We start from the raw sequence: 24,631 nt of genomic DNA on the forward strand, positions 1-24,631 counted from the left end.
TTGCAAATGATGGAATGGATCAAATACATAAGATTCAGGCCGAGGAAACCCTCTCAGCTCAAAGTGACCTCCTTCAAAAGCTGGAAAAACAGATCAATCTCCTTCAGATTCACCAGGCGGCTTCCGAAGATGACCAAGAGCAACAACAACTTCATGACTCCCTGATAATTAGCTCTACTGATCTACCTGATGAACAACAAGGTGAGAATTGTTGTAACATAGCCCACACCCTAATTAATTCAAAGATCAAAGTCAATGTTGATATCAAATCAGCTATCAGGATAGATAAAAACAGTCCCGGTAGCAGTAGGAGAATGCTCATCAAACTTGCAAATCCCTCTGTTAAGTTTGACCTCATACAATCAGCTGCTAAGCAAAAAACCAACCTGTATATAAATGAGTGTCTTACAAAGCAGCGTGGATCCCTCCTCTACAGGCTGCGTCAAATTCGCAAACAAAACCCTGGTCTTATCAAGCAGTGCTACACTAGGAATGGAACGATTATTGCAAAGAAGGAAAGTGCAGGAAAAAGATATGAAATAAAGTGTGACCAACAACTACTGGCCTTCTTTAGAGATTGTGGTATATCTGAAAACCTGAACCCGACCAATGCCAGTACTTAAAATAACTCTTTCAGTGCCTGAGCCTAACCTAACTTAATCTAACTTTGTCCAAGGTGCTGTCTCTGCCTTACCATTTGCCTAATGTTCTCTCATTCATATAATTTCCTAAATAATCCGTCAAGTCTCCATGCACTTATGCAAGCATCTACCTCAGTTTCATTGTAAAATTTTACTCTTAAATCTAATCTTACCCTATTCCATTTAAATTTTAAATTTATTTGTATTGATTTATGTCATTTATTGAAATCAATTATTGATCTCATTTTGTTCTCTTAAGTAAGTTCATACTAATTATAGGTTAAAAACTAAGCTAAATAAAATTTATTATCTTTAAGATTATTTTACTTTACAATTATCATTTGTCAAATTTTTTTATATATTCATCTTGACAGTCTCTACTGATTTTTTGTTCTCTCCACCAAACTTGTGTATCCTCCATGGCTATCTAGTGACCTTTATTCTACCTCTAATTGTTTCAATTCTTTTGTTTACTTGCATTTATTGTTGTGTTTTGCCATAATTATTCTCTAATTTTAGTAGACTTAATACTTTGTAAGCTCTTATTGTATTGTTATATTATTGTATTGTTGTGTTTTGCTATAATTACTTTCTATTTTACAGCAGATTTAGTATCTATCTGTTTCTGTAATTGCTTATGTTATTGTATCGTGACATTATTTTATCTATATGCTTACTGATATTGATCCTGATCGAAATCTTCTGTCCCATACCCACACAAATCAGCACATTGATCATCATTATTGCAGGTATTACACAGCAAATCTTGCAAAAACAAACTCCTAAATAGCACCTGCTTATCAGTTTACAACCAAAATGTTAGGTCACTTGGTAAACATTTTGATGATATAAATGCACTACTCACAGCACTAGGTACTAAATTATCATTCATCATTTTAACTGAAACTTGGCTAAGTAATGACTATACCCAACTCTACAATTTAGCTGGTTATAAAGCCATTCATAACTGCAGGCCTAATAAAAAAGGTGGTGGTACAGCAATATATTACAAAGATACCTTCATTTGCAATAGTGTTATTAGTGATAGAGATGATTATTGTGAATATACCTTTGCCAAGTTCTCCAGTAAATCCCTTAAATCCTCCCTGACTATCGGTGCCATCTATCGATTTCCTAATACCAACATAGCTTTATTCTCAGACTGTAAGGAATCTTATCATAAATAACAATCTCAACAAAAATCACATCATTCTGGGAGGTGATTTCAATATTGACCTGGGTCTTCATAACAACCCTCAAGTTGACTATTTCCGTAACAGCATGCACTCCTGTATGCTAATCCCCACAATCACCAAGCCCACCCGAGTCACTCAAACATCTGCCACTACCCTGGATCACCTATGGACTAATATAACAGCTCCCCTTACATCTGGGGTAATTTATGACAGAACAACTGACCACTATCCTACTTTCCTCATAGCAAACATTGACACATCACCACCAGAAACCAAAAAACTTTCATTCAGGCTACATAGTGAATCAGCTTTAGGCAATCTCTCTAATGCACTTCACAATATTAACTGGGAATCTGAATTTAATAATTCACAGGATATAAACTCATCAACTAACCTCTTTCTCTCCAAAACTCTAAGCCTCTACAACACTCACTGTCCCCTCCTTACCAAACAAATAACTGATAAAAGAAAAAATAACCCGTGGCTCACAAGTGGCATAATTAAATCAACAAACAAAAAACATGAATATGAAAATAAATTTAGGAGTGGCCTAGTTTCAAAGGAAGTAGTTAAAAGGTACTCATCAGTGCCTACCAGTATCATAAGAAAAGCAAAACTTTCATATTATGAGACTAGATTCAAAGAAGCAAAAGGCAACATGAAAAGCACATGGAATACCATCTCTAATATCCTAGGAACTAAACAACACTCCCACAACCAGATAACACTCTCTAAGGATGGCCTTACACCGTCATCTGACTTAAAAATGGCGAATGAATTTAATAGCTTCTTTTCATCGATTGGTGCTAACCTTGCAAGTAAAATCCCACAGACTCAGACACATATCAACACATATCTCTCAGGCAGCTATCCAAACTCTCTTCTCCTTTCACCAGTTAGCCCCACAGATGTTGTGTCCATAATACACTCACTAAAAACCAAAGCTGGGAACATCAGTGAAATCCCATCCATTGTATACAAGAGCGCCTCCCATGCCCTTGCACCACCTATAGCTCTGCTGTTCAACAAATCCCTTGAGTGTCATACCTTCCCTGATATCCTTAAAAAAGCAAGAGTAACGCCAGTTCATAAAGGAGGTAATCCGGCAGACATAAACAACTATAGACCAATATCGAACCTACCCATACTATCAAAAATATTTGAAAAAATTATCTACAAACAGCTCTACTCCTATCTCGTAAAATTCGACATTCTTAGCCCCTGTCAGTTTGGCTTCCGCTCTCAAAAAGAGTACCAACGATGCAATTATTAGTCTCCTTGACATAATTTACTCAGCCCTTGACAATAATGAGTTTCCGATTGGACTCTTCATTGACCTGAGAAAGGCCTTTGATACTGTTAATCACGATTACCTCTTCTGTAAACTCCATCATTATGGAATCCGAGGCCATGCACTGGACTATATCCAATCCTATCTTAGTGATAGACACCAATGTGTAGTCATCAATAATATAACCTCTCCCATTCTACCAATAACCGTTGGAGTGCCACAGGGCAGCATCTTGGGACCTCTTCTATTTCTTATATACATCAATGATCTGCCTAATGTCTCTAACATTCTGAAACCTATTTGGTTTGCTGATGATACTACCCTCATCTACTCCAACCCCATCCCACATACACTAAATGATGTTGTTAATAATGAACTAAAAAAAGTCCACTTATGGATGTCAACCAACAAACTAACACTTAACATAGAAAAGACCTACTACATCCTATTTGGAAGCAAATCTACAAATGCAATTCAGTTTCAGATAGACAATGTAAGCATTAGCAATAAAAATGATGGAAAGTTTCTTGGCCTATTCCTAGACAAGAGACTCAACTTCAGTACCCACATACAACACATAACTAAGAAAGTCTCTAAAACAGTTGGTATACTCTCCAAAAACCAGATATTATGTACCTAACTCTGCTCTCATCTCTCTATATTATGCACTAATCTATCCCTATCTCAACTATGGTATCTGTGCATGGGGTTCAACCACTTCAACCCACCTCAAGTCCATCATCACCCAGCAAAAATCTGCTATCAGAATAATATCAAATTCTGCTTTCAGACAACACACAGCCCCCTTGTTTAAATAAATAAATAAATAAATATGTTTATTCAGGTAAGGTACATACATACAAGTGATGTTACATTAATGGATTGATATATAGATAGAGCTAGTATATACATTGCCTAAAGGGGGCATATCAATGTAAAATTAAAAGTGGTTCAATTTGCTTATAATTTTTTTTATGATATGGTTATAGAAAGGGCTGCAGCTGGTCCAAGTTTCATCATCACACTCTAAACAGAAAAGGAGAAAAAAATAAACAACGAATTATGCAACGAATTTTCAAATAGTTTCAGGGAACACATGTGTCAACTAAAATCATTTCTATAACACTCAGATATTAAATTAAGCACATAATAAAGGATTCTAGTGATCAGTTTTATAAAAAAAAGTGTTTAGTGCAATAATATAATTTTTCAAAGTTACCTTTCTAAAAAAATATGCAATATATGATATTTATAAATTTTTATAAAATCAACAAATAGACTTTGGACTAAAATGTCTACTAGATTCTGTAGATGCACAAACGCTACATATAAGGTGTAATTTGCATGTAAATTGATTAATAAATGAAAGTTCTGAAGTAATTTGAAGGTGTAAATTACTTTCCAGAGTAAAATAAAGATCCAAGTTCGGCCACCTGTAGCTGAGCTTGACTTCAATAGATTTCGTTCATAATTGGCACCCTTGCAGATAGGCATCCAATGAGCAAGGTGTGCAAGTTTCATGCAAATCCCTTGATAACAAACGAGAAAAAAATATTGGCAAAAAAAAAAGAAAAAAAAAAAAAAATCTAAATATAAATATATTGCACATACATATTACAATTATTACAAGAGTTTGTGCTTCTACAGCACATAGTAGACATTTTAGTTGACACATGTGTTCCCTGAGATTATTTGAGAATGTTAAACATTCGTTGCATAATACGTTGTGTATTTTTTTTCTCCTTTTCTGTTTAGGGTGTGATGGTGAAACTTGGACCAGTTGCAGCCCTTTCTATAACCATTTCATAAAAAAATTTATAAGCAAATTGAACAACTTTTAATTTATAACGATTTAGAATGATATGCCCCCTAAAGCCACTATTACGCAATGCGTTTCGGGCAAGAAAAACATTAATATCTAGAACTTAATACTAATTGAGCATAAAGAATAAAAAGTGTTGAGAACAAATACAAATAAAGATAAAAAAAAAGAGGGAACATGACTGAAAAAGCAGCACAAATACAATAGGTTGACAAACAGTGTTGATTAAAAAAAAAATAAATAAATAACAGACATGGGTTGACAATAGAGGAGTGAGGTGGGTTACAGGGAATTTATTAGGTAGTGTTTAGTTTTTATCTTAAACTGGTTGAGAGAGGTACAGTCTTTAACATGGTTGGGAAGGTCATTCCACATTCTGGGTCCCTTGATTTGTAGAGCATTTCTAGTTTGATTAAGTCGTTCTCTAGGAATATCAAAACTGTATTTATTTCTGGTGTGGTGCTCATGGGTTCTGTTACAACCTTCAATGAAGCTTTTGAGGTCAGGATTAGCATTACAGTTCAGCGTTTTATATATGTATAATACACATGAGAGAATGTGCAATGACTTAATATCTAACATATTCAGAGATTTGAGTAAGGGTACCGAGTGATGTCTGGGGCCAGAGTTGGATATTGTCCTAATAGCAGCTTTGTGTTGGGTAATAAGAGGACGTAAATGATTTAACTCCCTAAACATGCTAAACATAATCTCACTCCATAAAATCTCTTGTGTCAACTACATTTACAAAACCCTGTCCTTAAATCAACCCGTTCTCACACAAGACAGCACATATATGACTTAATGCTTAAAGTCAATATGTTGAATATGAATTAGTAAATATGTGATATATTCCCAGTTACTTTTTTTACCAAGGCCCAAACTCTTCCTCACGTACCAATTTACGTGTCACAGTACCCGTCCGTCAACATAGATAGCAGAATATTCGTGATTGGCTCAAATATAAGGAAAATTGTAGTTTTCAGGTCCCACATGGGTTGTGAAATTTACCTACTATTGTCCATGCTCTTAGAATATTACAGATCAGCTACTTCCTATTGAAGGCTCGTAATTTTGTTTTGAGAAATATTAGTTGTTCTTAGTAAATTATAATAAGCACTAAAAATTATTACATAGAATAACAGTCAATATTATATACCATAGTTTGTGCTTTACAAATCTTTAAAGGATGTTTTGTAGGAACGCTAACAGAAAACGATGTTACGTTGGAATGTCTATGGGGTAAACTACTGCAAACAGGACGGTATTGTGTCTACTATACCAACTATAGCTAGGATGGGTATATTGTCACCTACCGCCTGTTAGGTGGGAAAGGGGTCCAATACCACCCACAGGATGGGTATGAGGGTCACATCCACCCACAGGATGAGTATGGGGATCACATCCACCCACAGGAAGGGTATGGGGTCCAATACAACCCACAGGATGAGTATGGCGTCCACTACAACCCACAGGATGGGTATGGGGCTCCAACCACCCATAGAATGGGTATGGGGCTCCAACCACCCATAGAATGGGTATGGGGCTCTAACCACCCATAGAATGGGTATGGGGCTCCAACCACAAATAAAATGGGTATAGGGTCCAATAACATCCACTGGATGTGTATTGCGTCCATTGCCGCGCGTCGAGCTCGAAAACCGCAGCATTCATCTCAGAACCATGCCTATTTCACACAGATTCCTTAATAAACGTAAGAGTTTTATATGTCACAAGAAAGATAGAAATATAAGCTTCATTCTAAATACCTTACCATGGGCATATTTAAATTTAAAGCGAAGATACGTGTACTTTTATAATAGAAGAGCTTTAACCCCGGACAGATTGATCAACCGAGCAACTCTCTCTCAGAACAATGTTTATTTCACGTGAATTCGTTAATAAACATATATGTTTTATATGTCTCAAGAAAGGCAGACATATAAGCTTCACTTTAAACACTTTACCATGGACATATTTAAAGTTCTAATGAAGATACATGTATTTTAAAAATTACGGAGCTCCCACCCCGTACAGACTGAACGACAGAGCAACTCTCTCAGATCAATGTTTATTTCACGTAAATTATACAATACAATACAATACAATTTTATTTAGGTAACGTACATACATACAATAAATATTTACAAGGATTGTTTAACTTATAGGTATAGCTAGTACATACAATGCCTAAAGCCACTATTACGCAAAGCGTTTCGGGCATAATTCGTTAATAAACACAAATGTTTTATGTCTTAAGCAAGATAGAAATAAGAGCTTCATTTTAAATACATTACAATAGACATATTTATAGCTCAAGTGAAGATACATATGTTTTTATAGTAGCGCTCAGTAGCTTGTCGGGCATGGAGTGCAGACGCCTACGCACTTGCCGATATATTGTATAATTAACAAAGATACGCTAATAAAGCCTAAAATCTTATATGCCTCCAGAAAGATCGAGATATGAACATTATTATGATTTCACCAAATGAAGTATATCATGTTCGAGAACAAAGATATATCAATTTTAAATTAAGTTTCGACTCTTGCTCGGGCGAGAGAGATGGGGCGACTCTCGCCCCATCTATTGGAGATTCTGTCCACTAAAGACCCAAAGCAACTCAAACCCTCCGAGCATTATTTAAGTAATGAAGTAATATGGTATATTTACTATAATGTGGGTACTGAATGCAGAACATGAGAAAACATATATTTACTCCAAACTAATATAATTTCATTATGAAATAAGTAAATAAGTTGCATCAAAGGAAGTCGACGGTCCAAGCGTCAATGTTGTGGAGCGACTTATCCAAGATATATCGTTGTTTGGAAAGTGTTTGTTGGCATATCCAGTTGTCGCACTTCTCTGCACAAATTATCACAAATTTAAATTATAATGTTAACAAGTAGAATACGTATTTTTAATAAAATCTAACATAACTAGCCAGAAAACATTTAACATTTATTAAAAAAATATATGTTTGGAAGTTAAATCGACTTCATAGGACAATTGTTTTGTTATATCAACCAATATATCTTTGTTATATTGTTTTTGTTATATCAACCAATCCTTGTTAAAATTTATTGTATGTATGTACCTTTCCTAAATAAAATTGTATTGTATTGTATATATACTCGTTATTCGTTGACATGCGTTCGCTACTTAAACTACCATGTACTGTACTTATGTAAAATCTCCCATGTCTCTTCGCTCATCTCACCGAACCCTACAGGCTCTTTGATATATTGTTTAATTAATTGAGCTTCACAAATAAAGCTTATAATTGTATATGTTATCAAAAAGGCAGAGCTTATTTTAGTTCATTTATTATGCACCCCATACCCATCCTATGAGCGATAGTGGAGTGTTACAGAGGCACATAATGGGCTCAGGGACTGAGCCCCACAATTCATATAGCCAAGCAAGTTATAATCTTGATAAGCTAGTTACAATAGTCAATGCACATTGTCACATCAACAATGGGCTCGAGTCCGACCACAAGTACAGTTTATAATTTAAGCAACTGACATATATGGAGGGCTAGTGTCACAATTGATATGTTTATCCTACACATAACCCCCTCTCCCCCATCCAATGGGCAGCGGTGGATAGGTTACAATCAAGTCGTTTTTTGCGTTTTATTCAGAGATTAGATCTTATTGGGTGAGGAAAGATATTCATATTTTAAAGAAGGCTTCTTGGCTGATGCTCTCCATTGATGGAAAATATACAACCTTTTGAAAATCAATGTTAGTTTGATCTAGATATTGTAATTAACAAAAGTATTTATGTCATCTGAAAGGTAGAAATATAGGCTACATTTAAAATCCTTTGTCATAAATATAACTGAAGTGAAAACGAAGATATATGCGTTTTGATAGTTACTTGATGGCTAGCTCTGAGAGTGTGAAGCCCTGCACACCAGCCAATAAATTGTATAATTAGTTTCCATATATTTTAATTAATCTTAAAAATCTATATGTCAGAAGAAAGGAAGATGTAGCCGTTAATGTGACAACATTTAAAAATATATATATCTTAAGTTAAATAAATAATACCACCTTATTGCCGGTGTCCGGACACATGAAAACTACCTAGGTATCAGTATCCAGCCAGGTGGGGATCACAGGCTGCACAATACTGATAAATTATGTAATGCACTACTTGTGGTCCATCTCGAACCCATTTATGATGTGACGACTTATAGTGAATTTTGTAACTAGCTCATCAAGATTGTAACTTGCTTAGCTAAATGAATTGTGGGGTTCGGTCCATTCATTTTCTTTCTTTATTATGCACCCCATAATACCCATCCCGTGGGCGGTGGTGTAAAGGATTACAGAGGCACATAATCGGTTCAGGAACTGAACCCTCTAGTTCGTTTAGCTAAGCAAATAACAATCTTTTGACGCTAGTTACAAAATTATTAATGTACACACACTTATGCATACATGTACATATTCATACGTATACATATATACATACACATACATATTTAATCACCACCACAAATACACACATCAGTAATCTTTTGTGTCACAAGTGATTCAACAAGAGACTCACAACAGTCACTATACAAGGCACTTTACATTTATGGTGAGTCACACAGTTACTAGTCTTGCTCCACACCCACCCAACTGGGCGGCAGCTTTACAGTCATGTGCTCCACACCCACCCAACTGGGCGGCAGCTTTACAGTCATGTGCTCCACACCCACCCAACTGGGCGGCAGCTTTACAGTCATGTGCTCCACACCCACCCAACTGGGCGGCAGCTTTACAGTCATGTGCTCCACACCCACCCAACTGGGCGGCAGCTTTACAGTCATGTGTATGCATTACCTACAGTAAGCAAATTTTGGATACTTCGCTAAGATTTCGGGCAGCACATCATTATGAATGAAGTACTTACACATTTCATGGACACTATTGATGTTGTTATCTTTAAATTCCGCGATTTTTCACATTCCATTATATAATGACGCAAAGTATGCGAATAGTTCTGCTGACAGTTTACATTTAGTCAAATCTACATCATCAGATGTTACAAACTCCCAGAGGTACTTGTAGCTGAGCCTAAACCTAGCAGTGGTAACATCTAGAAGTCTGCTAACATTATTGGATGACCCATAGACGAGCGATTCATCAAAGTTTATACAATATTGTGAAATTGAGAGTCAGTGTAGTAACATAAATTGGTAAATCATAAATATTGTAAGTTGACCAGACCACACACTAGAAATTGAAGGGACGACGACGTTTCGGTCCGTCCTGGACCATTCTCAAGTCGATAGTGAGACTTGAGAATGGTCCAGGACGGACCGAAACGTCGTCGTCCCTTCAATTTCTAGTGTGTGGTCTGGTCAACATACTTCAGCCACGTTATTGTGACTCATCGCCTACATAAATATTGTAAGTTAAGAATCTGATGCATGTGTGTGTGTTGGGGGGGGGGGGGCGGGGGTTATACCCTTGGTAAGCGAGAGTGGAAAGTAACCTTAGACGTACTGCGGTCAATGTGTGGGGGTAGGGGGGAGTTGTAGGGAGGGTGGGAGAGTCAAATCCACCCTCCAACATCTGGACATAGTACCACCAGCCTCCACAACACTCCATCAGCCTCCAGCTGATGCTTGTAGATGCCTCATCTAACCTCACCTATGTCACACATTAACCTACAGTTCCTGTGATATTTAAACTCCTCATCACAGTGGCGTCTCACCAATATAAACTGTATTGGATTTTGTCCCGAAATAGCTATATGCTGACTGGACGTGTATGTATGTATGTATGTATGTATGTATGTATGTATGTATGTATGTATGTATGTATGTATGTATGTATGTATGTATGTATGTATGTATGTATGCATGTATGTATGTATGTATGCATGTATGTATGTATGTATGCATGCATGCATGCATGAATGTATGTATGTATGTATGTATGTATGTATGTATGTATGTATGTATGTATGTATGTATGCATGTATGTATGTATGTATGTATGTATGTATGTATGTATGTATGTATGTATGTATGTATGTATGTATGTATGTATGTATGCATGTATGAATGGATAGATGGATGGATGTATGTATGTACGCATGCATGCATGTATGCATGCATGTATGTATGTATGTATGTATGTATGTATGTATGTATGTATGTATGTATGTATGTATGGATAGATGGATGGATGTATGTATGTACGCATGCATGCATGTATGTATGTATGTATTTATATACGCATGTATATACGCATGTATTTATATACGCATGTATGTATGTATGTATGTATGTACTCACCTAATTGTACTCACCTAATTGTGCTTGCGGGGTTGAGCTTTGGCTCTTTGGTCCCGCCTCTCAACTGTCAATCAACTGGTGTACAGATTCCTGAGCCTACTGGGCTCTATCATATCTACATTTGAAACTGTGTATGGAGTCAGCCTCCACCACATCACTTCCTAGTGCATTCCATTTATTAACTACTCTGACACTGAAAAAATCTTTCTAACGTCTCTGTGGCTCGTCTGGGTACTAAGTTTCCACCTGTGTCCCCTTGTTCGTGTCCCACCCGTGCTGAAGAGTTTGTCTTTGTCCACCCTGTCAATTCCCCTGAGAATTTTGTAGGTGGTTATCATGTCTCCCCTTACTCTTCTGTTTTCCAGGGATGTGAGGTTCAGCTCCTTTAGCCTTTCCTCGTAGCTCAATCCTCTCAGTTCCGGGACGAGCCTGGTGGCATACCGCTGAATCTTCTCTAACTTTGTCTTGTGTTTAACTAGGTATGGACTCCAGGCTGGAGCTGCATACTCCAGGATTGGTCTTACATAAGTGGTATACAGGGTTCTGAAAGATTCCTTACACAAGTTTCTGAAGGCAGTTCTTATGTTGGCCAGTCTAGCATATGCCGCTGATGATATTCTTTTGATGTGGGCCTCTGGGGACAGGTTCGGTGTGATATCAACCCCCAGATCCTTCTCTCTATTTGATTCTTGCAGGATTTCCCCTCCCAGATGATACCTTGTGTTCAGCCTCCTGCTCCCTTCGCCTAATTTCATCACCTTACACTTTCCAGAGTTGAACTTCAGCAGCCATTTTCTAGACCATTCCTCCAGTTTATCCAGGTCATCCTGTAGTCTCTGTCTATCTTCATCCGTCTTGATTCTTCTCATAATTTTTGCATCATCAGCAAACATCGAGAGGAATGAGTCTATACCCTCTGGAAGATCGTTCACATATATTAGAAACAGGATGGGTCCAAGTACTGAGCCCTGTGGGACTCCGCTGGTGACATCTCGCCACTCTGACGTCTTTCCCCTCACAGTTACTCGCTGTTTCCTGTTGCTTAAGTACTCCCTTATCCACTGGAGCACCTTCCCTTTTACTCCTGCCTGTTGCTCCAACTTTTTTAACAGCCTTTTATGGGGTACTGTGTCAAAGGCTTTTTGGCAATCCAGGAAAATGCAGTCGGCCCACCCTTCTCTTTCCTGCCTAATTTTCGTTGCCTTGTCATAAAATTCTATTAAACCTGTGAGGCACGATCTACCATCTCTGAACCCATGTTGGTGGTGCGTTACAAAGTTATTTCCCTCCAGATGCTCTACGAGCCTTTTCCTCACGATCTTCTCCAGCACCTTGCATGGTATACAAGTTAAGGAAACTGGCCTGTAATTCAGTGCCTCTTGCCTGTCACCCTTTTTGTATATTGGGACCACGTTAGCTGTCTTCCAACTTTCTGGTAAGTCTCCTGTTTCCAGTGACCTGTTATACACCATAGAGAGTGGCACACTTAGTGCTTCTGCACCTTCCTTTAGTATCCATGGTGAGATTCTATCAGGCCCAACAGCCTTTGTCACATCTAGCTCCAGCAGACACCTTTTGACCTCATCACTGGTGAGGTCAAATTCCTCCAAGGTTGCTTGGTTTGCCGCCTCCTCATTTAGTGCAGGGGCTTCTCCTTGTTCTATTGTGAAGACCTCCTGGAATCTCTTGTTGAGTTCTTCACACACCTCCTTGTCATTCTCTGTGTATCTGTTCTCCCCTTTCCGCAGCTTCATCACTTGTTCCTTCACTGCTGTTTTCCTCCTGATATGGCTGTGGAGCAGCTTCCTGGCACTTTTGGGTGACAATATTCATCATGACTTGCACATTCTTGTCTCTAAGTTCTGTTTCCCATGGTATTCCCCTGAGGAAGTTCCTCATCTCGTCATATTTTCCTCTTCGGTAATTCAGTCTTTTCCCCTCCACTCCCATCCTTGGATGGTTATCCCTACCTCCACCAAGTACTCAAAGGTCAGTACACTGTGGTCACTCATTCCTATGGGGGCTTCAACTTTGACTTCCCTTATTTCTGACTCATTCAGGGTGAATATTAAGTCGAGTCTAGCTGGTTCATCATTGCCTCTCATTCTTGTGGGTTCCTTGACATGCTTACTCAGAAAATTCCTTGTTGCCACTTCCAAGAGTTTAGCTCGCCACGTATCTGCACCACGATGGGGGTCCCCATTCTCCCATGTATGTATGTATGTATGCATGCATGTATGCATGTATGTATGTATGTATGTATGTATGTATGTATGTATGTATGTATGTATGTATGTATGTATGTATGTATGTATGTATGTATGTATGTATGTATGCATGTATGCATGTATGTATGTATGTATGTATGTATGTATGTATGTATGTATGTATGTATGTATGTATGTATGTATGTATGTATGTATGTATGTATGTATGGATGGATGGATGTACGCATGCATGTATGTATGTATGTATGTATGTATGTATGTATGTATGTATGTATGTATGTATGTATGTATGTATGTATGTATGTATGTATGTATGTATGGATGTATGGATGTATGTATGTATGTACGCATGTATGTATGTATGTGTATGTATGTATGTATTCCCAATCACGTTAAAGACTCCCCCTCTATCATCCAGTTTAAGAGAAAAACAACTATGTACTAAATAATCGACTCCTTGTAACTTTAATTATGCTGACCTTCCTATCTGTATTCAGACTGAGCCTACCATCATTAGAGGTGATTATAACGCTAGACATAGGAATATTGGTAATTCGCAGTTCAGTAATCGTAACGGCAACCAACTGGTGTCACTATTAGGTAGTCACGATGATGCACAGATTGTGGGTGACCTTGAACCGACGAATATCTACGGAGGTATTCTTGATCTATGTCTCGGTTTCAACGTCTCCCACACCGTGTGCGCCTCGTCAATAGTGCCAGTTATGGCGTCTGATCATCTGGCCATATTAGCCACTGTAAGCATTGGAAGCTCTATCCTCCCTGGTGGAGTGTTCAAGCGGAAGAGGCTGGCTGTGCCCATCGATCAACGAGACAATCTTGTTGCTCATGTGTCAGATTGGTGCAGTTCATCTGAGCCTTCATCAGTTGAAGATTTTAACAATGAGCTCACAGGTACTATCAACCAGTTTATAGAATCACTTGATTCATCGTCCAGGCCACGTAACCCAAATTACACTGGTCATAGCACTTATGTTTATTATAATGATTCTAAATTGCAGACACTAAATCGCACTGCCAGAATAATTGGACTAGCTTGTAGAAGGACCCGCACTGCTGAAATGCTTCGGCTCTTTCAAGCGGCTCTGGCTAAGGCCAGGGAACGTATGGTGGAGCTGAGGCAGACAGACTGGGAAACTTTTGTCAGTGGTCTCAATTCTCACACGCCACTAAGTCGGGCATGGAAGGATATCAACAAGATCAAAGGGAAAAATGCTGCAGAGATCTCGTACCCTAATCCTCTGCACAGAGCAAATGAGCTTGTTGATGCTTGGGCCACGACTTCCAGCTTTGACAGTCTTCCTCTACCCTCACAGAATGAATTAAATGATAGATATACTGATAGGGCAAGGTTCCTTGACTTCATGCTTCATCAAGAGGATGACTGTGACATGCTTTTACTGAATACGAACTAGATTCTGCTCTACATAAAGGCAAAGCTACATCACCCGGGGAGGATGGAGTTACTGACGGCATACTGCATATGCTTCTGCTAGTTCCAGGGAATACCTTTCTTCAATTGTATAATATGTGCTATGTAACTGGGGAGCTTCCTAAGTCATGGACCAACAGTGTTATTATTCCCATTCCTAAACCTCACCAGCCGAGTGTTTTTCGCCCAATCTCCCTCACTAGTTGTCTCTATAAGTGTCTTGAGAGGATGTTCTCAACCGTCTCCTTTACAAAATTATTAATATGTTGTCTCCCCAGATATATGGCTTTATGCATGGAAAGAGTGTACATCACTGTATTACCACATTCCTCACCCTGCATACTGATAGGTCATATACCACTTTCCTACATCTTAAGTCAGCCTTTGACATTGCTAACCCACACGTCATTCTGAGAGAACTTGCTAAAATGAATGTTGGAATGTTAATGTTAAAAATTGTTCAAACTGAAATAAATATATAACACTGTACGGTACAGTTGTGTTTAATTATGTTTTGCGATTCCTTTGCAAAAGGTATTTGTGCACCAAGTACTACTAGGTCATTATGAGATATGCTGAATGTTGTCAATATACCATCTGAATACGCTTCACTTTGCGTTAATCATTGGACGTCCTAATGATTAAGGTCCCCAAAAGGACTTAATCAGACCTCAGTGGATAATTTTACTCTCCCTCTCTCTCTCTCTCTCTCAGAGCATCCCCTTATGTGTTGTATGTGGGTGCTGAAGTTCAGTCTCTTGTCAATGTATAGGTGAAGGAACTTTCCATAATTGTTATTGCTAATGTATACTTGTAATACTGGGTATACATCCGGTGTTCTTACCCTCGACCGCGGCGAGGGTAAGCCGTGGTCGTATGGTCTGAAACCCACAAATATTTACAATGGGGGGGGGGGGGGATAACATTTCCTCTTCAAGCACGCGCACACAAATGAACTATGTTACTTAACTGGAAGCACTCGTACAACATAATTTACACGATTTCTCAGGATAATTATACTTCTTACCAGCATATATACACTATAGTACCTAGGAGGTTCTCTTCAATGGTATCTAAGATAATTAAAAGAACCCAAGCAAACCACTGTGGAAATGTGCAGGACAATCATATCAATTGTGACACTAGCTCTCCACATATGGCATTTGCTTAATTTAGAAACTGTACTTGTGGTCGATCTCGAACCCACGTTGTTGATGTGACGATGTGTTATGAATTTTGTGGCTAGCTCCTCAAGATTGTAACTTGCTTAGATAAATATATTGTGTGTTCAGTCCCTGAACCCATTATGTGATAAATTAACTAAACTAAAAACTATAGTCTGGCGACGAAACCTGAACTGCATAATGTAAATAGGGATTAACCAGAAAAAGATATAGGTGAAGAATAACACAAGGTAACTGCGTTAATTACAATATCTAGATCAAACTAACATTGATTTTCAAAGGTTGTATATTTTCCATCAATGGAGTGCATCAGCCAAGAAGCCTTCTTTAAAATATGAATATCTTTCCGAACCCAATAAGATCTAATCTCTAAATAAAAAGAAAAAAACGACTTGATTGTAACCTATCCACCGCTGCCCATTGGATGGGGGAGAGGGGGTTATGTGTAGGATAAACATATCAATTGTGACACTAGCCCTTCATATATGTCAGTTGCTTAAATTATAAACTGTACTTGTGGTCGGTCTCGAGCCCATTGTTGATGTGACAATGTGCATTGACTTTTGTAACTAGCTTATCAAGATTATAACTTCCTTGGCTATATGAATTGTGGGGCTCAGTCCCTGAGCCCATTATGTGCCTCTGTAACACTCCACTATCGCCCATAGGATGGGTATGGGGTGCATAATAAATGAACTAAACTAAGCTCTGCCTTTTTGTTAACAGATACAATTATCAGCTTTATTTGTGAATCTCAATTAATTAAACAATATATCACAGAGCCTGTAGGGTTCGGTGAGATGAGCGAAGAGACATGGGAGATTAAATGGGATTCTTGTGATGTTATTTGTCTATTTGTACTCACTGAATTTGTGCGCCCCTTGAGGGACTTGAAGTAGAGGGGGGGGGGGGTAGAAATAGCCTAAGCTACTCTATCCCTTTGAGATGTATTTATTGCTTATCTCAATAAACATACTTGAACTTGAACTTGACATGGGAGATTTTACATAAGTACAGTACATGGTAGTTTAAGTAGCGAACGCATGTCAACGAATAACGAGTATATATACAATACAATACAATACAATACAATTTTATTTAGGTAAGGTACATACATACAATAAATTTTTACAAAGATTGGTTAATATAACAAAAACAATATAACAAAGATATATTGGTTGATATAACAAAACAATTGTCCTATGAAGTCGATTTAACTTCCAAACATATATTTTTTTAATAAATGTTAAATGTTTTCTGGCTAGTTATGTTAGATTTTATTAAAAATACGTATTCTACTTGTTAACATTATAATTTAAATTTGTGATAATTTGTGCAGAGAAGTGCGACAACTGGATATGCCAACAAACACTTTCCAAACAACGATATATCTTGGATAAGTCGCTCCACAACATTGACGCTTGGACCGTCGACTTCCTTTGATGCTACTTATTTACTTATTTCATAATGAAATTATATTAGTTTGGAGTAAATATATGTTTTCTCATGTTCTGCATTCAGCACCCACATTATAGTAAATATACCATATTACTTCATTACTTAAATAATGCTAGGAGGGTTTGAGTTGCTTTGGGTCTTTAGTGGACAGAATCTCCAATAGATGGGGCGAGAGTCGCTCGCTCTCTCGCCCGAGCAAGAGTCGAAACTTAATTTAAAATTGATATATCTTTGTTCTCGAACATGATATATTTCATTTGGTGAAATCATAATAATGTTCATATCTCGATCTTTCTGGAGGCATATAAGATTTTAGGCTTTATTAGCGTATCTTTGTTAATTATACAATATATCGGCAAGTGCGTAGGCGTCTGCACTCCATGCCCGACAAGCTACTGAGCGCTACTATAAAAACATATGTATCTTCACTTGAGCTATAAATATGTCTATTGTAATGTATTTAAAATGAAGCTCTTATTTCTATCTTGCTTAAGACATAAAACATTTGTGTTTATTAACGAATTTACGTGAAATAAACATTGATCTGAGAGTTGCTCTGTCGTTCAGTCTGTACGGGGTGGGAGCTCCGTAATTTTTAAAATACATGTATCTTCATTAGAACTTTAAATATGTCCATGGTAAAGTGTTTAAAGTGAAGCTTATATGTCTGCCTTTCTTGAGACATATAAAACATATATGTTTATTAACGAATTCACGTGAAATAAACATTGTTCTGAGAGAGAGTTGCTCGGTCGATCAATCTGTCCGGGGTTAAAGCTCGGCTATTATAAAAGTACACGTATCTTCGCTTTAAATTTAAATATGCCCATGGTAAGGTATTTAGAATGAAGCTTATATTTCTATCTTTCTTGTGACATATAAAACTCTTACGTTTATTAAGGAATCTGTGTGAAATAGGCATGGTTCTGAGATGAATGCTGCGGTTTTCGAGCTCGACGCGCGGCAATGGACGCAATACACATCCAGTGGATGTTATTGGACCCTATACCCATTTTATTTGTGGTTGGAGCCCCATACCCATTCTATGGGTGGTTAGAGCCCCATACCCATTCTATGGGTGGTTGGAGCCCCATACCCATCCTGTGGGTGGTTGGAGCCCCATACCCATCCTGTGGGTTGTAGTGGACGCCATACTCATCCTGTGGGTGGTATTGGACCCCATACCCTTCCTGTGGGTGGATGTGATCCCCATACTCATCCTGTGGGTGGATGTGACCCTCATACCCATCCTGTGGGTGGTATTGGACCCCTTTCCCACCTAACAGGCGGTAGGTGACAATATACCCATCCTAGCTATAGTTGGTATAGTAGACACAATACCGTCCTGTTTGCAGTAGTTTACCCCATAGACATTCCAACGTAACATCGTTTTCTGTTAGCGTTCCTACAAAACATCCTTTAAAGATTTGTAAAGCACAAACTATGGTATATAATATTGATTGGTGAAGGACTGTTATTCTATGTAATAATTTTTAGTGCTTATTATAATTTACTAAGAACAACTAATATTTCTCAAAACAAAATTACGAGCCTTCAATAGGAAGTAGCTGATCTGTAATATTCTAAGAGCATGGACAATAGTAGGTAAATTTCACAACCCATGTGGGACCTGAAAACTACAATTTTCCTTATAATTGAGCCAATCACGAATATTCTGCTATCTATGTTGACGGACGGGTACTGTGACACGTAAATTGGTACGTGAGGAAGAGTTTGGGCCTTGGTAAAAAAAGTAACTGGGAATATATCACATATTTACTAATTCATATTCAACATATTGACTTTAAGCATTAAGTCATATATGTGCTGTCTTGTGTGAGAACGGGTTGTCTTAAATGCAAATCCTTGTCTGAAACTCTTCCTGGACAGATGTAATAGGACTCATTATCACCACACCAGAAATAAATATCTTTTTGATATCCCCAGAGTTAAACTTAATCTGTGTAAACACTCTATGCAAATAAAGGGACCCAGTTTATGGAACTCACTCCCTACTGAATTGAAAAGCTGTCCAACTTTTACATCATTCAAAATCAATACTAAAAAGTACCTAATTTCATCTTCATAGTTTTTCTCTTTTTGCCTTAAAGTTGCACTGTATCTATTGCTACCCAATCTCCCAACCTTTATGTTCCCAATTTGAACATCTTTACCATTGTGATCATTGCTGTCTTCTTATATGTGCTGCCAATCTGCTGTATGGTGTTTATAAATCTTGTTTATCTGTATCTTTTGCTACCCAGTCTCCCAATCTTTATGTACCCAATCTGAACATCTTTACCATTGTGATCATTGCTGTCTTATATGTGCTGTCAATCTGCTGTATGGTGTGTATTAATCTTGTTTAAATTACTAATCAAGCTGTCAATGTAATCAATCAGAGCTTTAATTTAACAATGTGCTTTAATATACTTACTAAGCTCTCTCATCTCATTTTTCTCTTGCAATGTATCTTTATCATTTATCAATGCAGATAGAAATTACCTACTTAAAATTATCTGCTAGATTAAGGACCTGTCCGAAACGCTGCGCGTACTAGTGGCTTTACAAGAATGTAAATACTGTACTATCCAATGTATTCTCACAAACCCAATGTACCTTCTTGTATATATATAAATAAATAAATAAATAAATATGCTGCACATATTTACTATGTATCATGCTAATTTATGTATATATACAATCTATTTACACACTATACACTGTCACACACTATATACATTCATCATCAACACACTCAGAACACCTCGAGTGAGAGCAGCCACACCCAGCAAGTCTCCCTCACTCCAACATCTTACTCGCCAACATTGCTCCTCCCACCATTCTGTTATTGTTCTTATTACCCTAATTACACATGTTATATATACCTATCTACATGTTTTATTTACCAGAACTATGCAAGTAAGCCGGTATTGTGTTCAAACAGCACAGTTGCCACCATACACTGCATGAAAATTCACACTGCAGACAGCAGACGACGCTACGATTACTACGTAACCTCCCTCACAAAAATAGCTCCTCTAAACATTATCCTGTTGCTGTTCTTACACTATATACACACACTGTATATACCCATGTACATATGTGTTGCCCTTAGCGAACCACTAAGCTAGTATGGTGAGCAAAACAAGAGTGGCTGCCACACACACACAGAGGCTACCTCAATTCTCTCCCTCCCTCCCTCACCAAAATTCCTCCTTCCACAATACTACGCACAATGCTAATTATAACCACAATCCAGCTATTATCACAATCCTGGTCACTAATTCCTGTAAATGAATAATTGACCACACGTTTATTTTGAAAAGGAACCTAAGAAATCATTTGAAGATTCCTAGATGGACGAAATAATGCTGTGGTGCTGTGGCTAGCGCTGTGAACATCGTGAACAGCATTGAATCACTGATATTTGAACATTGTACCAGTCATTATCACACTCAGGCCCTTCTATAACACTATCATGGCTAAATAATACAAGTTATATATATATTTTGACATTATTAGGCGATGCTGTGGTCACACGCTAAACAGCAGTGTTGTGCGCTCATGCTGCGAGCGCCAGCCTCGGTTGCTCACACACTACTGAGGCTCCCACACCCGGGAATGTGGACCACGATTTTTTTAAAAGATGGCGTCTGTTTACAAGAGCCCTGAGGAAGCTGATGTGAACCCCCTGTAGCCGCGGGAGTTTTGAATGGAACGTGAAAAATACAAATACCCAGAGGCGCGTTGCGCAAACTAGACGTGAGCCTGCAGGCGCGTTGTGCAGTTTAAGGGTTAAATTACATCATTATGGAGTCAGAGGTCACTCCCTGCAATACCTTCAGTCCTACCTTACTGACAGGCTCCAGTATGTTTCTATGAATAATTCCATTTCTCCGACACTACCTATAAACATCGGTGTTCCACAGGGCAGCATACTTGGCCCTCTCCTCTTTCTCATCTACATTAATGACCTTCCAAATGCCTCTCAACACCTCAAACCAATGTTATTTGCTGATTACACAACTTTCATTTTCTCCAGTCTTGACCCTCTTGCTCTAAATGTCACTGTGAATACTGAACTAAATAAAATCCATCTTTGGCTAACTGCTAACAAACTCACCCTTAACATTGACAAAACTTTCTATATTTTGTTTGGTAATAAATCCTCAAATGAAATTAATTTAAGAATAAACAATATACAAATCAGTAGTAAAGTTGATGGTAAATTCCTTGGTGTCCTCATCGATAACAAGCTGAATTTCCAGGGACACATTCTAAATATAGCAAAAAAAAAAACAGCGTTGAATGTAATGAAACGCCATTTTCTGGGTGAGACCCGGAGGCTCCCCGGAGCTTTACCGGCTGATATCCTAATGTCAGACTTTGGCATCAGTCATGTGTATGGAGTTCTAGGGCCTACCGGGGACCACGAGCCAGAACCTGGCCCCCTCAGAGAGGCAAGGGGAGCAATGGCCTACAGAAACCCCCGTGTGGTTGGAAGCATTCTATGTCTGCCATCGACCGGGTCAAGCATCCAGAAAGGTAAGCATTCCAAAAACAAACCCCTATTCTGGTTAAAATTGCTACCTAAAGCCGAACTAGTGGATAGAACTCTTCAACAGAAAACAAAGAAACTAGTATGACGTCATACGTCACCGCGCCGCTGTCTGCGCAGCTCCCCCCTCCCCGGGAGGGGGGAAGGGGGAGCCCCAGACCTCCCACGCCGGCTATCCACCCATCAGTTCTGAGGCTGGATGTCAAAACACGCGAAAAACGCCGACCGGAGGGAGGGAGGGTTGCCGGGGAGCCTCCGGGTCTCACCCAGAAAATGGCGTTTCATTACATTCAACGCTGGTTTTCTGGGGGGAGCCCCGTCGGCTCCCCGGAGCTAACTACCAACAGAGGAAGGTCAAAGGGACAGAACCGGGAGGCGGACACCACACACACCCCAAGGAGGCGAGACAACCGGCAGCAAACGCCAACCCAAGGCGCCACAGCCCCGAAAATCCCGGGAACAACACGAGAACCACAAGCAGCAAGGCCCCTGCACGAACACCAAAAATCCATGCCCGAAAGACCGCAAGGCCACGTCGCCCAGACGGCAGCGGGAGCAGCGAAGCCACGAACGATACAGGCATGAGGGAAGAACACAGGCAGCTTAGCCGCAAGAACACGGCTGACCACCCGGGACACTATCACCCGCGAACCGGGAAGAACAGAACCGGATCAACGCAAAACGCGCTCCGGACCCAAACGCCGTGGCACGCAAACAACAGCGGAGGGCCGCCACTGAATACAAAAACGACACACCCCCGGCCCGACCAACGAAGCACCAACAAACCCTGGACCCCACCAGAATGCAGCAGCCCCACCCCGCGCCAGAAAAGATGGAGACTGCTGCCACCAAACAACCAAAACGCTAAAACCGAAGGAGCAAGAAAACTCAGCGACTCGACCCCCAGAGGCAAAGGCCTAAAGGAAAGAGCCGACGAAAAAACACACCGGAACCGAAGGGGCACTACCAACCGAGGAGAAGACAGAGCACGCTGACCAGAGACCAGGATGGTGCAAGCGGCGCACAAACAGGCCGGATGTGAAACGACTCACAAGACAGCTGACTAACGGGGCAGAAGCAACACCAAGACCAAAGGCAAGCTGAAGCGGCTCCGCCCGCGCCGCACGAAAAGAGGCGACAGTATGTGGCAAGACGACGGCTCCCAACCCCCACCAGAAAACCAAGCCGAGAGTAAACCAAGCTAACAAGAGTAACCACCTAAGAAGGGACAGGAAAAGGAAGGACCGCCAAAATACCCCATACTGCCGCCAAGAGAAGCACGCAGGTGGGACACCTACCACGAAGCCACCCGACCACCAACCGGAGGCGAGACCGCGAGGCAGAACATAACAATATAACATTGACAATGTAAACATTAGCAATAAAAATGATGGAAAGTTTCTTGGCATATTCCCAGACAAGAGACTCAACTTCAGTACCCACATACAACACATAACTAAGAAAGTCTCTAAAACAGTTGGTATACTCTCCAAATTCAGATACTATGTTCCTAACTCTGCTCTCATCTCTCTATATTATGCACTAATCTATCCCTATCTCAACTATGGTATCTGTGCATGGGGTTCAACCACTGCAAACCACCTCAAGTCCATCATCACCCAGCAAAAATCTGCTATCAGAATAATATCAAATTCTGCTTTCAGACAACACACGACCCCCTTGTTTAACTCCCTAAACATGCTAAACATAATCTCACTCCACAAATTCTCTTGTGTCAACTACATTTACAAAACCCTGTTCTTAAATGCAAATCCTTGTCTGAAACTCTTCCTGGACAGATGTAATAGGACCCATTATCACCACACCAGAAATAAATATCTCTTCGATATCCCCAGAGTTAAACTTAATTTGTGTAAACACTCTATGCAAATAAAGGGACCCAGTTTATGGAACTCACTCCCTACTGAATTGAAAAGCTGTCCAACTTTTACATCATTCAAAATCAATACTAAAAAGTACCTAATTTCATCTTCATAGTTTTTCTCTTTTTGCCTTAAAATTGCACTGTATCTATTGCTACCCAATCTCCCAACCTTTTTGTTCCCAATTTGAACATCTTTACCATTGAGATCATTGCTGTTTTCTTATATGTGCTACCATTCTATTGTATGGTGTTTATAAATCTTGTTTATCTGTATCTTTTGCTACCCAGTCTCCCAATCTTTATGTACCCATTCTGAACATCTTTACCATTGTGATCATTGCTGTCTTATATGTGCTGTCAATTTGCTGTATGGTGTGTATTAATCTTGTTTAAATTACTAATCAAGCTGTCAATGTAATCAATCAGAGCTTTAATATAACAATGTGCTTTAATATACTTACTTATCTCTCTCATCTCATTTTTCTCTTGTAATGTATCTTTCATTTATCAATTCTGATTGAAATTACCTACTTAAAATTATCTGCTAGATTAAGGACCTGCCCGAAACGCTGCGCGTACTAGTGGCTTTACAAGAATGTAATTA

Source organism: Procambarus clarkii, chromosome 54 (assembly GCF_040958095.1).
Source record: "Procambarus clarkii isolate CNS0578487 chromosome 54, FALCON_Pclarkii_2.0, whole genome shotgun sequence".
In the NCBI taxonomy this organism is placed as follows: Eukaryota; Metazoa; Arthropoda; class Malacostraca; order Decapoda; family Cambaridae; genus Procambarus; species Procambarus clarkii.